The sequence below is a fragment of the Muscardinus avellanarius genome, assembly GCF_963383645.1.
Source record: "Muscardinus avellanarius genome assembly, chromosome: 2".
Classification (NCBI taxonomy): Eukaryota; Metazoa; Chordata; class Mammalia; order Rodentia; family Gliridae; genus Muscardinus; species Muscardinus avellanarius.
This window is the reverse complement of record NC_137787.1, coordinates 72,002,180-72,016,597: the sequence shown is the minus strand read 5'-3', so window position 1 is coordinate 72,016,597 and position 14,418 is coordinate 72,002,180. Positions and strand designations below refer to the sequence as shown.

The following is a 14,418-nucleotide window of genomic DNA, read 5'->3' as shown; positions in this document are numbered from 1 at the left end:
AGCTCGCAGGATTCCTAGCTAGCTGAGTGAAAAGTGGCATGTATGTTTCTATCACTTTATAATCCATTATGATGCAGAATTATAATGCATCAATAAAAGCATGTTTTAAAAATGTGGCATGTGGGAACTCTTTGGGCTTATGGCATTAAGGAAGTAAAGGCAGTTGGAAGGATCCTTCTCTACTGGGAATGGATTCAACACAGGGGCATTATACCACTGAGCTACATCCCTAGTCCTTTTTATTATAATATTATTTACTTAAATTTTGGAATAGAGTCTAAATTGCCAAGGCTGGCCTTGAACCTGTGATCCCACTGTCTCAGCCTCCCGAGTATTAGGATTACAGTGTGCACCACGATGTCCTGCAGGATCCCACCTTTACTGATACCTTTTGATTCCCAGCAGTTGGTAGACGCTAATCAACATTTTCTTGCCTTCATAGTTATTATGCCCAACCTTTATCAAGATTTTTCAATCATTTTATCATCCCGGTCTCTCTTTTCTTTGTGACTTCTTTAATAGGACAAATTGGACATGATTTCAACATACTCAGTATTTACCCAAGAGTTTAAAAGCACCATCAGATCTAAGCACTGCTTATCAATAATAGAAGCATATGATTTTTAACTGCTGAATCAGAACCATTCAAATCTTGTAACCCTAATGTTAAATATCCCTGTGATATCTGACATTAGTGCTAAGAAAGCAGAGTTTGTTGAAATACTTAAAAGTAGAACCAATCTTGTCCTTCCAGCCATAAATATTTACCAAGAGAAATTTGATAATCCCGATCACAATGAGGCCTTCAAATATCCATTGGCAGATCTACCATGGAGTTTAATGAAGCTGAAGTTTCAGGGGTTCTCACTAATCCCTGGCCCCTACCAAGTGCATTGTGTACCTGGTTTTACATTTTTAATCATGTACTACTGTTCTTAAAACAGGGCCCTCAGAGTGGTATAAGCATCAGACCTCAGAAGCCAGAACATGTCCCTGATAATAAGAGAAACAGATTCCACATCCTTCTGTTCAGGCACACTCTTCAGTGTCACCTCACATAGAAAAGGACAAAGTCTGTAAAAGAAGTAAATTTCCAAAACACGCCATAACCATTATCACAATTCATATCACCACCGTTTATAACACTGTGAATCTGTCTGGTGCCTTCTCCTCCCTGCCCTGGGACCATTCCCCTTGTTTCCGTTTCTCAAAGAAAGTTTATGGTTAGAGCTCCAAACCAAAGGATACTCTGAAAGAAATAAACACACACACACACACACACACACACACACACACACACACACACACCAGAACAAAAAAAGACCCCTATGATGCCCTTATCAGAAACAAAGCAATTATGAACATCATATGATTAAAAAGAAAAAGTCATTTAAACAATGAACTCTAATTCAACTATTTAGCGGTTCACTATTTAGCAATTTGCTATTTTTATTACATTTTAAATCAATCCATCTCACACAGAAATTCTCTCAACCCCACATGGTACTATTTCATTGCTGTAAACCTATATTTCATGGCAAGACAATATCTTTCTATAATAAAGTGGTAATAAAAAGAGTACCAATTATCCCAGTATTTTCTCAAAATAGGTAGACTTTCTTTCATGCCTTAATTTTATGTTTTCCTTTGCCCCATACTAAAAGCTCGGCATAATTATCCCTGAACAGGTTGAGCGAGGTCTCTGCAAAATCTGCTCAGGGTGATTATTTAGCTTTTTTTTCTTTATTCGCAGAATTTAGCTGAGACTGTTACAAGCGGTTTATCAAAATAAATGCTTGATTGGCTTTAGCAGTTTTTCGTAATTGAAAAAATAAAGAAAAAAGAGTTTTCTAATAAATGAAGGGAGAGAGAGGTTAAATACTTTAATTACTAACTTGCAAAAAGATTTCCATTTGAATATAGAAACAATGTAAAGGGGTCCCTAATTTTTATGGGACTGGAATCATTCCAGAGGATTTAATGATACTGCTGGGCAACTGAAAGTGTGCCACTGAATAATGTGATTTCTAAGCATACTTCCTTAAAATTTAATAGTGCTGGGGAATATTTAATATGGTTTAATAGAAAAAGAAGGTTGCATATGCGAATTTGCAGGGAGGGAATTAAGAAAACAGAGGCTTTCTTAATGACATATCTTCCACTTTCTTAAAATGAAGGCTAGTTACTTTTGTGTCAGCGAGCATGTGAAGGAGAAAGTTCTAGGATGACTTTCCTTCCCATCAAGGATTGCTAGATGTTAACTGAAGAGCTCAGGTAAACATGTCTGCCCCCGCTAAAGCATCCTTGACATTTCTGATCTTTGAACTCCGATTTTCACTATTTGTAGGCTCCTTCGTGAGGCCTTAAGAAGGAAAGGTCTTCTTGAATTCAAATGACCCTCACTGATTCCTGACTGAACAGACACGAGCACTGTATTTTGGGAAAACCATGCTGACTTGATTCAAGGACTCAGCCTCTCCAGCTCCACATTGTACCCCCAAAATGGAGACTTCATAAACAAAGGAATCTCCATCCTTCTAAATATCAGTTAATTCCACCTAATCAGACCTATTATCAGCACTAATCCTAACACATAGATTACCAACATTACACAGCAGCCATTACTAATTAGCCCTCCTTCCTAATACCGTTAGCCCAGGGAAGCCTGTCCACGTTCCTATATTAAAAGAGACTCTATTCTGAATTGCTGTTTTGTTTGGAAAGGGAGGGGGGAAAAAATCTGTGTTCCTTTCCAGCTGGCAGAGTTTTCCTAAATTAGATTAACTTTTAATTTAAATTAAAAAATTTAAAAGCTCTACACAAAGAGACAGTAATTGCCCATTTGAAACATCCAAAAAAAGGTGATTGAAGGGTACAGTAATATGCTTACATGAATAATAAATAATACTTAGCATTTAGATAGAGCTTTCCCCTCATCAAATCACTTCTTTATCAGCTTTAACTAATTCACACATTATCTTGGCAAGAAAAGTAAAATTAAGTGATGAAATATTTGGTCTACCTTAAAAGTGGGTAAAGCGAGGCAATGGTTTAGAGGCGATTCTCTAATGCTGGTGGCACATCCATTTAAGGACGTGCAATGTAAGCACCAGGCATTTCTTTTGGGGGACATGTGTATACTGCTAAGCCTAATCTGAAATTAATTTCTGCTACAAGCCCTGAATGGGCTTTGATGATGTTACAGAGGCCAATTTTAACTCTCATTTATGCCAATGACTATGAGGAGTTGGACAAGACACAAGGCATCTTTTTGCCTTAATATTTTAATCTACAAGATGGGGATAATTATTGAGACATTCATAGACACAAACTGACACACAGACACATACACAGTGCCTGGTAAATGCTCAACAAACAGCAATTATTCACCATTAGAAGGAATTTAGCAGTCAACTGCCAGCAGTAAGTTAATGCAGTATTTCAGATACTCTGGCAGGAACTAGAGCCATAATCTCATCTAAGTATTCAAATGTAAATTACATATTCCAAAGACCCTAAAAAATATTAATGGCACATTAATGTACTTCCAGTCAGTTCGAAAGATTTCTACCACTTTTAAGGAAATCATCATAGATTCAAAATATCAATTGTACATTTAGTATCCACTGACAGAGAAAAAAATGACTAAGATTTAGGGTGAATTTGTGAGACTTTGGGATACTTGTAAATGGATGTATAATTTTATCCTAAACACAATACCTCATGTATGACTACTATTTTATTATATACACTTAATAAAGCAGTAGTACCTATGTGTGACAAACATACATTTGGTGCACATGGGAAATTCAGGAAGCTCAATATTCCTCAGAGGTCTGCTCCTAGAGGCTAAGAAATAACACACTGTTCAGAGCTCTTGCCGCACAGCTGACAACCTCCAGAAAAATTGAGTGGCACAAGCAGTTTCCACATTTCTAAAAGTTTTCAAATAGAATTTCATAGAATGTAACTTAGTTCCTCACTTTAGAGCTAGAATAGAGGTTAGATAGAAGTCCCTGAGAAGATGGGCATTTTTGGTTCCTTAAATATCCAATAATGGCAGAATATAATTCTGCACATTTCAATTACAGTTCACCATACATAGGGAAAGTTAAGCTAAAAACATGGGCATTTATAAAAGGTTGGTAAAGAAAGTAGCACTATATAAATTCCTTTTAGGTTTTCCTCCCTCCCTTCTTCCATCCTTCCTTCCTGCAAGATTGCTCCCCCTAAATCCCAAGTAATCAGAATATTTAGTTATAATGGTTTTTATTTTCTCTTCTTTATCTCTTCAACTTTTTTTCCAGTAAAACGATGAGGAAATGGGGCTCCATGTACACATTTGTTTCTTTAACATAAGATGTTTAACATAAGAACCAGTTCACTATGCCAAACACTATAGAAGAACTTAAGCCTTAGAATCTATCTTAATCTCATTTATAAATGTATGTATTCTTAAACTGCTGAAAAATTCCATACATTTTCATTTATCTTCATCTGGAGAATTTACATGGTTGCAAGAAAACCTTATTTTAGTCTTCATGGAACATAATCTCAACATCTCAGACAGTCGAAGCATCCTGAGTTACATTTTCAGCTTCCTCTAGGGCTCTGTAAAGCTCTATTAGTATTGCATATTACACATAGTTACTTTTAATGCTCTTCTAAAGCTTGTTAAATGCTACACAAACTACACTTCATGACTCTACTGTTTAGCTTACCTACCACTAAACTTGAAACCACACTTCATACAGTCTTCTATGTTGGTGACTTCCACCCATTATTATTTCTAAATAGGTTCTTTTTAAAAGAATTATATTTTGAGCCATGTGTGGTCATGTACACTTGTAATCTCAGCACGCGGGAGGCTGAGACAGGAGGATCCCAGGTTCACAGCCAGCCTCAGCTACTTAGTGAGGCCCTCCACAACTTAGTGACACCCTGTTTCAAAATAAAGAATAAAAAATAGAGCTGGGGGTGTACTGGAAGTAGAATGCAGTACTGGATTTAATCTCCAGTACTAAAAATATATATACTCTGGTTAGTAGTAGTTACCATTTATGTACAGGAAAAGAAATGCTTTGAAACTTTGCTTCACACATTGAACAAGGTAAAACCAAAGATGTAAAACTGTAGACTTAATAGTTTGATTTAAACTGTGATGTGGTGTGTGTGTGTGTGTGTGTGTGTGTGTGTGTGTGTGCATTCATGCACACGCATATTGTACTGGTGATTGAAATCTCAGGGGCATTCTATCTCTGAGCAACACTCCTAGCCCTACTTTCTTTTTTTTAATTTTTATTTTAAAACAGGGTCTTATGAGGTTGATGAGAGTCTCACTACCTGCGGAGGCTGTCCTCAAATCTGCAATCCTATTATTCTAGCCTCCCAAGTACTGAGATTATAGGTATGTGCAACCAGATCTGGCTAAACTGACACTTTAAATAAATCCAAATAATGTGTTCAAATATTATATATTAAATGTGACCGTTCCACTTACCCTGAATTTTAAGCAACATATAGTAAAAACAAAACTCAAGGTGATGATTCAAAGAGGTGTCTGTATTTCTTTCAGGATTAGACTAGGCTGATTTTTCTTTCTTTCTTTTTTTTTTTTTTTTGGTGTGTGTGTGTGTGTGTGTGTGTGTGTGTTACTGAGTGTGGAACCCAGGGGCTTTTCTACCTCAGGGCTATACTACCAGACCTACTTTATACCTTATTTGGAAACAGGGTCTCACTAAGTTGCTAAGCACCTCACTCAGTAGCTGAGGCTGGCTTCGAACCTGTGCGATCCTCTTGTCTCAGCCTCCCAAGCGCCAGGATTACAAGCATATGCCACCACGCCCAGACTGACTTTTCTTTTTATGAGGTGAATCTAAAGAAAGGTGTTTCAATACAAAGCTCTTATTATGACTTCCTGCATAACATCCCAGAAGATTGCATTTAGACTTCTATGCTTCTGATTTGATAGAATTATGTTCTGAGCCACATGCAGCCTAAATGTCAATTTTGGTGGGAGGGCAACACTGAAGTCTCCACTATTACGCATCACAGAGGAAATCTTTGTTGGCTGAAATTCTGGCAAAATTGTATTTTGAAACATAGCATTTTATTAACTTGTTTTTCTTAGAGCAATAATTTCATTTGACACAAACAAAAAATTACAGCAAGCATGCCCAAAGGTCTAAACAAACCAATGAAAAGTTCACATTATTGAATTCAACAGCAGTGGTGGCATTGTCTTATCTGATGGAGAAAACTTCACGTGTCCTTTCTGTCTACATGGCCCGACATCAGGGAAATGGTGCAAATATTATATGGTTATTCTTAAGTTCTATTTAGGAATAACATTTCAATTTTTTTTCATTTCAGGACACTCAGAATATTAAATAAATAGCCAAGCTCATCACATGTATGGTCAAAAATATTCTCTTCCACAGTTTAAGCCTCGTTTTATTCTCTAGTACGTAAACTGTATGATATCCAGTTTTTTCAAAGAGTATAAAAACAAAGCAAAAACAAAGATAAAAAAAAATCCAGAAAAGATGGAATTTGGAACTTAAGTATTTTGGGCAAAGTAAAATAATCCTCCTGAAAGTATTCATCCAAAATTAAATGCATATATAACGACATTTGGAAAATGGCTGTCATCGTTGTAAATTTTATGAAAATTAGATATCCAAGAATATCTGCCTATTATGTTACTTCAATTTTCAGTGAACTCAGTAACGACTAATTTATGGTAACTGTTTGGCTAAAGAGATAAAAGAGCTAAACTATTTGTGAAAAGAAATAAACAGTGGACATTTTTCTTTTCTTACAAATGCTCTAATAAGAAATGGCATATATTTATATCTAAGAAATTTATACTTTTAACAGATAATATGTATTATTGATATAACCATAGATTTCTAAATACTACACATTTCCCAATACATAACTGTCATCTTTTTTTAAAAAAAGACTAATAATTTTTAAGAAAAAGGCCATACTTTTATATTGAATTCTATTTACTTTATACTTCAATAGTGCACCTTTCTCACTATTTAAAAAGAATGGTCAAGCCGGACATGCTGGCTCACGTTTGTAATCCCAGCATCTGGGAGGGTGAAACAGGAGAATCTCAGTTCGAGGAGAGCCTCATCTACTTAGTGAGGTCCTTTGCAACTCGGTAAGACACTGTTTCAAAACAAAGAATAAAAAAATAAGGCCGGGGGTGTAGCTCAGAGGTAGAATGCCCCTGGGTTCCATTCCCAGTACCACAAAATAAATAAGTAAATAAATAAATAATAAAAAGAACTTTCAGCCAGACATGGTGGCACATGCCTGTACTCTCAGTATTGGGAGGCTGAGACAGGAGGATAGCAGATGGCTAGCCAAAGTAACTTAAAAGAGACCTTGTTTCAAAATAAAAATTTAAAAGATCTGGAGGTACAGCCAAGAGGTAGAACACCCCTGAGCTCTATCACCAGTACCACAAAAAACAAACAAACAAATAAAATGGGCTTTCTGTGGAGATGATTTAGTCATTGGGATTTCTCCAAAAACATATTAATTTTATGTCATAAGTTTTTGAACCCTGGTCACTTCACACATTGTTATTTTAGTAGAATAGTTAGAATATTCGGGAAAAATACACCAAAGAAAATATATTATTATACTGACACCTACATCCTCTGCGTGTCCAACATTCCTATTACCAATAGAATACAGTGATAGTGGACCCTAGCCAGGACCTTAATTAATAGTATTAAATGGTAATTAAGACTATTCCAATTAAGTTTTAATTTTAAAAATTAAGTACAAACTCAGTCATTCAATAAAGTATTGTCATCCTTTGGTGTGTTTCTAGGCACAGAATATAGCAATTTACTATTGACAAGCACTAACGGAGGAGGTCATTTCACAAGTATAGTGCGGACAAAGGTGAACCGGGCAACTGATGAAATCTGTGGCCAAGGCGAAATAGCAATCTCTGAGCCAAATGGTAATAAAGTTACTGAAATGAAGCAATGTAGTTTCTAAACTGAACTGTCATAAAGGAGGATATGGGCTTCAAACTGGCATGCCAGTGGTAATTAAAAGATTATTTCTCGTTTTTAAAAAGTTCCAAATGGCTTTAACAGTCATTTCAATTTTTTTATTCAAACAGCTTAGAGTGAGGTTGGAGGGTGCAGCTGGGCAACGGAGGGATGGAGTCTTCAGTGTGGGGGTTTGGAGAGAGGAAGGGGCAGACTCATAAGAGCAGAAGAAGAAAAAAAACTAGGTAGATGCATTAACATGGAGTCCCTGAATGTTTCCACAAACAAAACTCTATCCTACCCAACGAGAGAAGTTAGTGGGATTCAGAAGTCACACATGATATGTTAATGCCTGGACAGCAATGGTTATATAGAGGATGTATTAATTGTTCCCGCCCATAGAATAAGCTCTTGTGATACAAGATGCCAAGGTCATATTTTCTAACCGCATCCCTCTTGAAGAGCCTAAGGGACTGTGGATCTCCCATGGGTGCCTTCATATATATGTCAGAGAGTAAGTTCTCCTACAATCTGACTCCAGACCGAGGACGGCTCCCCCAGAAAGCCCCATTTCCATTCGCACGACATAACTTCACCTTGGGCAAATCCAGGAAGGAATACATCCACCTTAGGTATGAATCTGTAAAGTCAAAATCCAATGCAGACATTCCTCCAGCAACCAAGACACTTCTCTTCAGGGTGAAAATCTTTCAAAAGGTAATATTTGGCCATAAAACCGCCTCTATAGCCATTTTTCTATATCGCCCACTTCACAACTAGCTAATTTCATGCAATCATCTTTCACTTAATTAAGCCGGCATTCACATTACTGAGTAAATAAATGATCTGTCTAAGTTGGAATGTAAAGTATAAAATAATTCATTTGAAGAAAACACAAAAGGATCATTAGGGATCTGGGGCCCAGGCCGGGGACTTACATAGACCTTAAGTTTCAACATGCCAGAAAGAAGCCAGAGCTTTGAGAATTTCTACAGCAATTTTTCTTGAAGTGCAGTCCTACCTTATACACTACAGCAATCCCTACCCAAGACGTGACTTGCTGTGTGCTTGAGGATGTATCTGCACGGGACTCCCAAGACCACTAAGTCCCTTTTTGCCAGTCTGCCCAGTCCCTATAAAGCAAAATAAACATATACAGCACATTTCCACAATGACAGTTGGCTTTTATTCTCATAAGAAAAAAGAGGAGAAAAAAAAGAATGTTGTTATAATGTGGGCAGGTCAATCAATTTATTTTTTCTTGCACTCTTGAAAGTGCTAGGGAAAAAATATACTTGCTAGATATAAACTGCTATTTGTCCTTATTTTTCTCATTGCTATACTAATTTATTAAATTGCCATATAGAATAGCACATAAGTAAAATGCAAATGTCTATTAATAAGAAACGTTCAATTAATATTAGCAAACGATAGAAAGTATCTGTAACATTGAAGTAATTGGCAGGTCTTTATAAAATTGCTCCTGAAGTTTTGTATCTTCTCCACAAAAGATTAACAATTATATGATGAAGTCGTGATCAATTAGTCTTCTAATAGTAATCATTAGTGTTTCGGCCAATAAAATACCCTCCTGGTACAGAAAGAATAGGGTTAGTGAACAATCTCCACTTTTTAGGGATAAGAGTAGTCTTCTTTAGAACTCCCTAAAACTGAGAAATTTCAACCAGAGGTCTCTGATCCTTAGAGAGAAAGATAAAGTAAGATTTAGCAAGGATGCGAGCTACCCTTTGGTGAAATTCTGAAGATGAAGCAACTACTTGTCTGCCCTTGGTTTATTTTCCTTTTTCTTTTGGCAAGGCTAAATGACCTTCCTCCACAGGAGATAAATCTGCAAAGAGCTGAAGATCATAGGCAATTAATGCACTGACCAACGAGAGAGTCCTCTCCAATTATGGTTTGGGATGTGTTAAATGCAGGTGGAAATGTGTTTGCAAAAATCAAGGTGAAAAAAAAAAATACAGGCCGACTTGTACCGTTGGAAGACAGGACTGCCTTAGTTCCATGCAAGATTTTTTGCTGCCTGACTGGGACATAATAGTGTCAGCTCTATGAACGCATTTTATTTAGTGTCCATTTTAACAAAACCCACTGTTTAAATTATGACACAAGAGGGATTTGGAGGTCTTCTTCATCACGTTAAACGATGGTAAACTGGAATCCAGCATGAGATGAAGGTGCTATTTCATCTTGTATGGTTCCCACCCTCATTCCAGGTTGTAAGTTATTTATTGGTAAAATAAAGACCTGCAGCATTAGCAAAGAGGCACAATTATAAGATTGTACAGAGTCAGTATTCACCTGTGTGCGGTGGTTTTTCTAGTTACAAATAGCCATGTGTTTCAAACCTTTTCAATTCCTATAAACACTTTATTGCTTCACTAAAACTAAAATCTGCATACACAAATGTACGTGCACATGTGCATGCGCGCGCGCGCGCACACACACACACACACACACACACACACAATCAGGAGGCAAAAAATAAAAAGGAGCATTTATTTTTAACCACAGACCTATAATAAAAATCAAACCTCCCTTTTACTCCAAAGGCATCACCAGGATTAGAAGAAGCTTTCAGCTTCTCAAAGCAAGTCCGGTTACCATAACAAATGTACATTTTACCAGCCTTGGAATTCTAATTGTGTTTAATACAGTTTCATGTTGCATCAAAGTACAAAATCAATACCATTTGTCCAGCATACAGGAAAAATGGAATCTATAAACGGTCCTTATTGAGTAATTAAACACCTATTATTGTCATGGGTAGTGAAACAATGAATATGATAAGATAAATTTTTGCAAGAAAATACTGCAGTGATTAATACCTCCCTACATATTAAATAAAAATGACTGCCTTTTGTGCAGTACTGCTGGCAGAAGAACAGGGACTCAGAAGTAGTTGCCAGTGCCACAATAACAGGCTAACCTTGAACTGAACTCCTTTCCTCAAGAAATTAAATGCTATAGCAGGACTTTAAATCCCCCCACTTAGAGCTCATTTGTGGGCCATGTAACCTGCAGTTCCTGAAGAGAACTCATTATCTTCAGAAGGAGAATTCCTTTATAATTTCTTTATGAATGTGTATATTGTTTCTACAAAAAAAGTATTTCACTGTCCAAAAAGGATAAGAATATTAACAGTGTAAGCAAGGCGAAGAGACTTGTACCAATCAGATACCATTTCTACTTCCAGGAATTCAGGCGCAGAATGCAATCTGTTATGGAAAACTGAATGTTAGATTGAGAATGAGGTTAGAGGAAATGCATATTTAGAAAAAGATATTAATCTGTGAGACTGATGCTAATGCTCCTGGTGTTTTTCTGCTAGAGTTCTGTATTTCTTTTTTCTCCCTTGCATTAACAGGAAGGCTCTCCTTCTACAGCCCCCACTCACTGTACACACAAACACACACTCCCCACCCACCACCGGCCACATGGTTCCTTCTTCTCTTTGACTTTTTTTTAGTTAAGAATGATGCACCAGGAAGAACTACAAAGTACAAAAGATGAATCTATGGATGTGACACTTGTAAAGGGTAACCCTATTTCACAAGTGAGATGGGACAAAAAAGAAAGAAAAAAGGCCACTGAAGCAATAACTGCTCACTGAATTACCATTAAATTGTAAGATTTACAATCCAACGTACAGTAAGTGCATATGTAATGGAGTTTGTCCTCTAAAAGAATATAAAGTGAATCTTTGCAGCATAAGATGTGTGTAGGTGATGTATGTGTCTTTTAATCAATTTTTCAATGAAACACACACACACACACACACACACGCACAAAGTTCAAAACACAAAAGAGGACACCCTGCAGAATCACCAGCAAGATCCTGAGGCAAGCCTAGAAGCTCATCTAATTTTAAATTTACTTTATAGTAATTACTCTTAGTTTCTACCTAACTGAATATATTCCTCCAAATGCAAAACATAAGACCCATAATCAAACACATGTCAGATAACAGGAAGTCATGCTATCCTGTTCCAGGACTAAAATGTGAACCGCTAAACTTTTTGAACTGTTCTATAAGTAAAAACAAAACAAAAGAAAAAATGCTGAAACCAAACAATTGGTTAAATAGTGCAAGATTTTTTCTTAAGGCGAAAAAGAAGACAGGGAGTTTGTACCATTCAGTAAGGGCAAATAAATTCTTATGTTTACAATATGGACAAAGTTCAAAAAAGATATTTAACAAAATATCATTAATACTATGCCTATGTTTGTTTTTATTAACACAATCTCCAGAAATAAATGAGTATTTGGGAGAAAAAAAATGCATAGAATACTCGATTCATTCTTTCACAGCCATTAAAAGCTAATTCTGATATTCATTCCCTGTACTGCTTTCTAAACACTGGTGAAATGATGCTGATTTACACCTCATGACGAATACCTAATAAGACATTAGTGGTCAGAGATCCAGGCACGTGGATAATATTTTAGGAAAAGCTTTCTGGAAGAAGAAAAACTGACATAAGGTGCCTTAAGAATATTTCTTAAAAAGATTAATTTAGTTTCAGTAAACAAGTATCTTAAGGAGTACTAAAGAAGTCACTGTCCTTGAATTAAATAAAATGTAAAACTATGGCGCTGATGTTGCAAATCTATGCTTTGCTCTTCTCACCTTTCACCCAAAGGATCTGAATTTTATTTTAAAGGATTAACAAGTAACACACATGATCAGCAATGATACCCTTGTTCTTTTAAACCTAGTGAACCAAGTTCAGTAAAGGTGAAGTAGTAGAATTATCGGTACAAGTGGCTATGCCATCAGTCTTCGGAAAGGTGCTGCAGAGAAATGCTTAAATAAACAGCAGCATCAAGGGTATGATATGTGATACAGACACACAGATCCCTGTCTTTCTCATACACATATACATACCCACATACACATACACACACTCACACTCACATGCTGCCTGCCTCTGGTTATTAAAAATATAAAATAGATGCATTACTGTATGTAAACCAAAAGACATTTGCAACTGTATATAAAGCCAAAAAAGCACCTGTAATCCCCCTTCACATTAATTTTCACTTCCTCGATTCTAGTTTAAATCCTGTACCATTTTCTCCCCACCACTGCCAAGATATTTGAGAGAACATCCTCGACATCAGTTGGTTAAAGCCCCTCTCTATGCTAGAGTGAGCCGGAGAATTTCCAGCATCTGATGAAGACCAGTGGGCCACCTGATACTTTTTCAGCAGGGTGATAAAATTAAAGGATGGCTTTGATTTGCTTGAAGGATTACTTCCCTCATTTAATTGTTTAAAGTGCACAGTATTAACACAAAGAAGGGGGAAAAAAGAAAATTAAGAAGGTGACCATAGAGCCTGAGCTAATTGCAAGCTGATTCGATTGTGCCATGCGAGAGCACCCTCCGTTACATACCATCACCAGATCTGGTCCTTCCCACCCTGCTGCTGCAGCAAACAAGCTGATTTGCTAACAAAGTGGTCAGCTCGGGCACACGCTCAGCGGTTCACGGGGTCCACAGACGGCTGCTCTCCATGCAGAGAATCTCAAGCTCCATTTTCCAATCTGATTACACGGCTCCTTGTTCCAGCAGCCTTAAACCTTCATGGCAGTTTACCAACATTTTCATCACTTTTTTTCTTTTACAAAGCAAAAGAACTGATAAGCTCTCAGGTACCCAGGATTTCAGAGTCAATGGCTGGCCAGCAGCCAGCATTCCCTCACCACACAACTGTTTCAGGCCACACTGCGTAAAACAGCCAGGATTTACCAGACAGCACAGGGCTATTAGAATTTTGCCGTGTGTACAAGTAAGCAGCATGTTTCTGTCCTTCCAGATGTCGACTATTGTGTCTAATCACATCTAGGAGGTATAGACACCTAATAAGTGCCTTGCTTGCCCCCTCCCTCAAAAAACAAAAAAAAAGGCAATGCAAAGCAAACCAATGAGCATAATGAACTTACTATTATACTAATTCAGAACTCTGCTGGTCAATGCTAAGGACTGATAACTATTTTCGAAGTCCTGGTCCAAGTACCCAAAAACCCATTACCTCAATTATCACGAAAAGGATCCTGATGACTTTCCACTAAAATCTAAAATGCCATGGACAACACAAAATAACTGATTTGCATTTTCAAACTTGGTCAATTCCCTAGATAGTAAAGAAGGCAAACCCAAAGGTATAGAAATGAAGCAGAAATTTTACCAGTCAAAGCAAGCAGCCTCTAAGAATTCATCTTACATTCTATAGTTCCCCCGAATCATACCACATAGGTAGCGCAGGTTTTGATGTAATATGTTCAGATTTAAAAGTTTACAGCAACTCTCACAGCATTTCAAGTCAAACACCCAGAGATAAACTCTCCTAATATTTTTTTTAATTTGCTTTTACT

General features: G+C 36.9%; 1 protein-coding gene across 1 annotated transcript in view; it reads right to left on the bottom strand.

Annotated features, from left to right (window-relative positions):
* The window catches only part of FIGN (fidgetin, microtubule severing factor), a gene marked incomplete at both ends in the record, with an annotated part of 134,057 nt that overhangs the window by 98,266 nt on the left and 21,373 nt on the right, over window positions 1-14,418 (bottom strand). The window lies entirely within an intron of this gene.